Below are 5,660 nucleotides of genomic sequence, written 5' to 3'. Positions count from 1 at the left end.
ATAATTTGTTTTGCAAAAAAAAAAAAAAACATATAGAATCTACATGCATACCGTGTTAATTTTTATTGGAAAAGGATCATAAGAAAAATGACATTTACTGACACGATTTTAATGAAACTTGTAGAAAAGTGTAAGCTTGAGATATATATTGAGATATTAATTAAATATCATAATTTAAGAAATTAAAATAAAGTATCATATTAAGGTATTTTTATAATATTTGTCGTTAATTCAACCAAATAATAAAATAAGGTTACTATCATTTTCAATCTCAATCTTTAAATATATTTTTCTCAAATAATTTACAACACGTTATTAATTTAGTTAAATTAACATAATATTAATCGAATTATACCTGATCACAAATTAAATGATCTCATCCGAAAGCAAACCGATGTACTATCCTAACCACACTTTATCCCAACTATTTCATCATGAAAAAATTTTGAGTGGAGGTGATATTGACAATCATTTACCCACACATACGCTCCGTTGAGTTGCAATAATAATAATAATAATAATAATAATAATATACTTTTATTAGTAATCATGACTTAGTTAATGTGGTGTGGTACAACACTAATATTTAAACAATGAGGTTAAAAGTTCTTAATATAATAAAACTAAAACAAATATAGATTGATATATAATTCGGAAGAGAAGAACTTAAAATGACTATCAAAATAAATCTTTGGAAACTAATATAATCTCATAATATTGTGAAAAATGATAAATATATTATATAGATTAAGTGAACTGTAAAAAAGATGAAGGAAAAGAAACGATAACACGAACCATCAATAAATTAAATTAATTAAATCAAGAAAACTAATGTAACATCAAATAATTAAATAAAAAAACTCATAGAAAGAGGAAAATAGATAATCACTAAAATAAAATGAGACACTAAAAATCCAATGGATTAAACAAATTAATTTAATAAAAGTAAAATAAATATAGACTATATAATTTGGATAAGGGAGTTCAAAATAACCATCAAAATAAATCCTTAGAGACCAAGATATAATCTTCAAATTTTGTGAAAAATGATAAGAATTATTAAATCAAAGAAACTAACGTAACATCAAATAATTAAGTAAAAAGAGTACTCATAGAAGGGAGAAAATAGATAATCACTAAAATAAAATGAAACAGGAAAAGATCCAGATAATCACTAAAATAAAATGAAACAGAAAAAGATCCAATGCATTAAACAAATTAATATAATAAAAGTATAATAAATATAGATTATATAGTTTGGATTGAAGATCTCAAAATAATAATCAAAATAAATCCTTAGAGACCAAGATATAATCTTCAAATCTCGTGAAAAGTGACAAGACTTGATCAAACTTTGGGGAAAAAAAACAAGAATAAGCCATGTAGAACCGCAAGACGGAAAAATTAAGAATGAATTCAATGTTTTCAATGAATATTAATGCTCATATATTAATAATCAGTAATTAAAAATAAAATAAATATAGACTATATAGTTTGGATAGAGGAATTCAAAATAATCATCAAAATAAATCCTTAGAGACCAAGATATAATCTTCAAATTTTGTGAAAAGTGACAAGAATTAATCGAACTTTGGGAAAAAAACAAGAATTCATGTAAAACCACAAGGCGGAAAAAAGTGGGAATGAATTCAATGTTTTCAATGAATATTAATGCTCTTATATTAATAATAAGTAATTAATTATAGTTATTAAAGATACGCAAAGAAATTATAAGTTAACTCATATAAGAATACAACTTGTTAAGCTAGACAAAGAAGGGTATATAGGAAAATTCACAATTGGAAGTGGTATATTTATATGTAATAAAATAATAAGTAGATAATATTGATTGACTCGATTTATATTTACAAAGAAAACTAATAATGTTTCATAAACTGGGTCGGATTGACAATATGTCTCACAAAATTGACTCGTGAAACGACATTTTTATAGGAGTTTTGTGGTGGATGTTTTCGAGTTGCATGGGTTTGAATTTCACCCTTGCACTATTAACTCTATTATTTGTAAAACATTATAATGAATTTCTATAAAATCAATTAAAAAAATCTAAAATTATATGAAGATGACTCGATTCGAATTCAAGAAAAAAAAAATTTATGATAGCTAGGACAATTACCATATTCTTTGAATGACCAGAAAGCTTTCAGTTGCAAACATACAATTTTCTTCAAATGACCAAAATGTAGAAATAAAAGTTTTTTTAAGAAGAAATGGATGGAACAACTTCAAACAAATAAAAGTTTGGTAGAACTTATGATACTCACAGGAAATTTAGGGTCCGATTCCGGCGAGTGTCACTAATCCAGACGCAGGTTTTGAAATAATCCTGAGCCTGAAATCACAAATGAGACCGTTAGAAGGGGGCCAGGAGGGTGTCCTGGCGTAGCCCCTCCGACGCTCAAGTCAGAGACTGAGGATATATGAGGGGAGCAGCTAAGGGTGCTGCTGAAAACAATATAGTGAATTCCAAATCATACGCTCAAACCTGATATTTATAGGAGAATACCTGGGCTGCTCATGGGCCCTTCACCTGTGGGCTCTATAGATGGGCCGGGAGTTTGGGCCTGATCTTGATGGGTTCATCCCTGGGGTATCACCAGTCTCCCCCTCCCGAGTCGAACTGAATCGTAGGTTCAAAGTTCGATTAATTGTGCTGTTATCGGGTTACCGGGTGCAAGTTGTGCATTTTCTTCCCGCCATCTGTCAGTCTCCAAAAATTTGGAAACAAATCAAGTTACGATTCTGCAGCTCTCTCCCGCCTATGCTCAACGCACTTGCTTCATCACCCTGCCCATGCCTCGCCCGAGCGTGCACCTCCCTTGCTCGGCCGCCCGTGCGTCCTACGCCCTCGCCTGCCAGCCGAAAGTATCGAAGCCTTGCCCTCGCCCCCACCCGGCAGCCCTCGCGGCCCTCCACAAAGCCTCGCCACAAGCCCACGCCGAGCCCTCGTCGCGCGCGCTTGCTCGCCCAGCCGAGCACACACTCGAGACCTCGCCTGCACGTCCACGCCGAGCCCTCGCCGTGCGCGTCTGCTCGCCCAGCCGAGCACTCTCCCAGCCGCGCGCACACGCCGCCCACCGCACGCTAGCCCTTTCACGCACGTCTGCTCGCCCAGCCGAGCACTCGCCGTGCAGTCCTGCCTAGCGCGCCTACTCGCCCTAGCCGAGCGTCACGCTCGCCCTCGCCATCTCCCAACTCGCCTCACGCCGCCTCTCCTCGCCCAAGCGAGTGCCACGCTCGCCTCGTCCCGGCCGAGCCCACCACCTCGCCAAGTGCTCGCCCGGCGCGCCCTCTCCCCGCACGAGCGCGCCTCGCCCTCGTCGAGCGCCACGCTCGCCCAGCGCCTCCAGCTCGCCCAGCGTCCCCAGCTCGCCCAGCGCCTACTCGCCCGAGCGCCCCTCCACGCTCGCCCGACGTCGAGCACTCGTTCTCTCCCGCTCGCCTCGCCCCGGCCGAGCTCACCTCCTCGCCAAGTGCTCGCCCGGCGCGCCCTCACCCCGCACGAGCGCGCCTCGCCCTCGCCGAGCGCCCCGCTCGCCCAGCGCCTCCAGCTCGCCCAGCGCCCCCAGCTCGCCCAGCACAGCGCCTCGCACTCTCCCTTCGCCCGCACCCCTTGGTTCCTGAAGAGCTTTTGGGGGCGTTGCCCCCAAGCCCACACGACCTGACCGGGCAGGTCGATCCCCGTAATTTTCGCAGCGGCAAACATCATTCGTTATCGACAAACGAAATAAATTTTTCTAACACGGTATGCTCTCGTTGCCCCCATCTTCGAGGTCCTCTACTAAGCTTTTGAAGGGAAATAGTTTCCACTTCCCCGTGCCCTTGACTTTTCTGCCAAAATAGTTCTTAGCAGGAAAAATAAAATTTCAACATCATCACCATCTACCTCCTCTGCTAGGCTATGCCTTAGCAGGAAAATAAAACTCTCACCTCATCATCACGTAACTCCTCTGCTAAGCAGGGCCTTAGCAGGAAAATAAAGATTATCCACCATCACCCTCTAACTCCTCTGCTAGGCGGTGCCTTAGCAGGAAAATAAAATTTCTCTCCTTCACTCTGCTCCTCTACTAGGCCATGCCTTAGTAGGAAAATGAAATTTTTCTCCTGCCCTCTATTCCTCTACTAGGCAATGCCTTAGTAGGAAAATCAGATTCAACACCTCCACCCTCTAACTCCTCTGCTAGGCGGTGCCTTAACAGGAAAATAAAACTTTCACCTCATCATCTCGTAACTCCTCTGCTAAGCAGGGCCTTAGCAGGAAAATAAAGATTATCCACCATCACCCTTTAACTCCTCTGCTAGGAGACGTCTTAGAAGGAAAATAAGATTCAACACCTCCACCCTCTAACTCCTCTGCTAGGTGACACCTTAGCAGGAAAGTAAAACTTTCACCTCATCATCTCGTAACTCCTCTGCTAAGCAGGGCCTTAGCAGGAAAATAAAGATTATCCACCATCACCCTTTAACTCCTCTGCTAGGCGACGTCTTAGCAGGAAAATAAGATTCAACACCTCCACCCTCTACCTCCTCTGCTAGGTGACACCTTAGCAGGAAAGTAAAAATTCCACACCCCATCTTCTAACTCCTCTGCTAGGCGATGTCTTAGCAGGAAAATAAAAATTCAACCCCTCCACCTTCTAACTCCTCTACTAGGCGATGCCTTAGTAGGAAAATTTAATTTTTCTCCTGCACGCTGCTCCTCTACTAGGCCATGCCTTAGTAGGAAAATGAAATTTTTCTCCTGCCCTCTATTCCTCTACTAGGCAATGCCTTAGTAGGAAAATCAGATTCAACACCTCCACCCTCTAACTCCTCTGCTAGGTGACACCTTAGCAGGAAAGCAAAAATTCCACACCCCATCCTCTAACTCCTCTGCTAGGCGATGCCTTAGCAGGAAGATAAAAATTCAACCCCTCCACCCTCTAACTCCTCTACTAGGCGATGCCTTAGTAGGAAAATAAAATTTACTTCTCCTCCTCCACTCTGCTCCTCTGCTAGGCGATGCCTTAGCAGGAAAATAAAATTTCTCTCCTTCACTCTGCTCCTCTACTAGGCGACACCATAGTAGGAAAATTGAATTTCTCTCCTGCCCTCTGCTCCTCTACTAGGCAATGCCTTAGTAGGAAAATCAGATTCAACACCTCCACCCTCTAACTCCTCTGCTAGGTGACACCTTAGCAGGAAAGTAAAAATTCCACACCCCATCCTCTAACTCCTCTGCTAGGCGATGCCTTAACAGGAAGATAAAAATTCAACCCCTCCACCCTCTAACTCCTCTACTCGGCGATGCCTTAGTAGGAAAATAAAATTTACTTCTCCTCCTCCACTCTGCTCCTCTGCTAGGCGATGCCTTAGCAGGAAAATAAAATTTTTCTCCTGCCCTCTGTTCCTCTATTAGGCAATGCCTTAGTAGGAAAATCAGATTCAACACATCCACCCTCTAACTCCTCTGCTAGGTGACACCTTAGCAGGAAAGCAAAAATTCCACACCCCATCCTCTAACTCCTCTGCTAGGCGATGCCTTAGCAGGAAAATAAAAATTCAACCCCTCCACCCTCTAACTCCTCTACTAGGCGATGCCTTAGTAGGAAAATAAAATTTACTTCTCCTCCTCCACTCTGCTCCTCTGCTAGGCGATG

The sequence above is a fragment of the Primulina huaijiensis genome, chromosome 18, assembly GCF_012295235.1.
Source record: "Primulina huaijiensis isolate GDHJ02 chromosome 18, ASM1229523v2, whole genome shotgun sequence".
NCBI lineage: Eukaryota > Viridiplantae > Streptophyta > Magnoliopsida > Lamiales > Gesneriaceae > Primulina > Primulina huaijiensis.
This window is presented reverse-complemented; position numbering follows the sequence as displayed.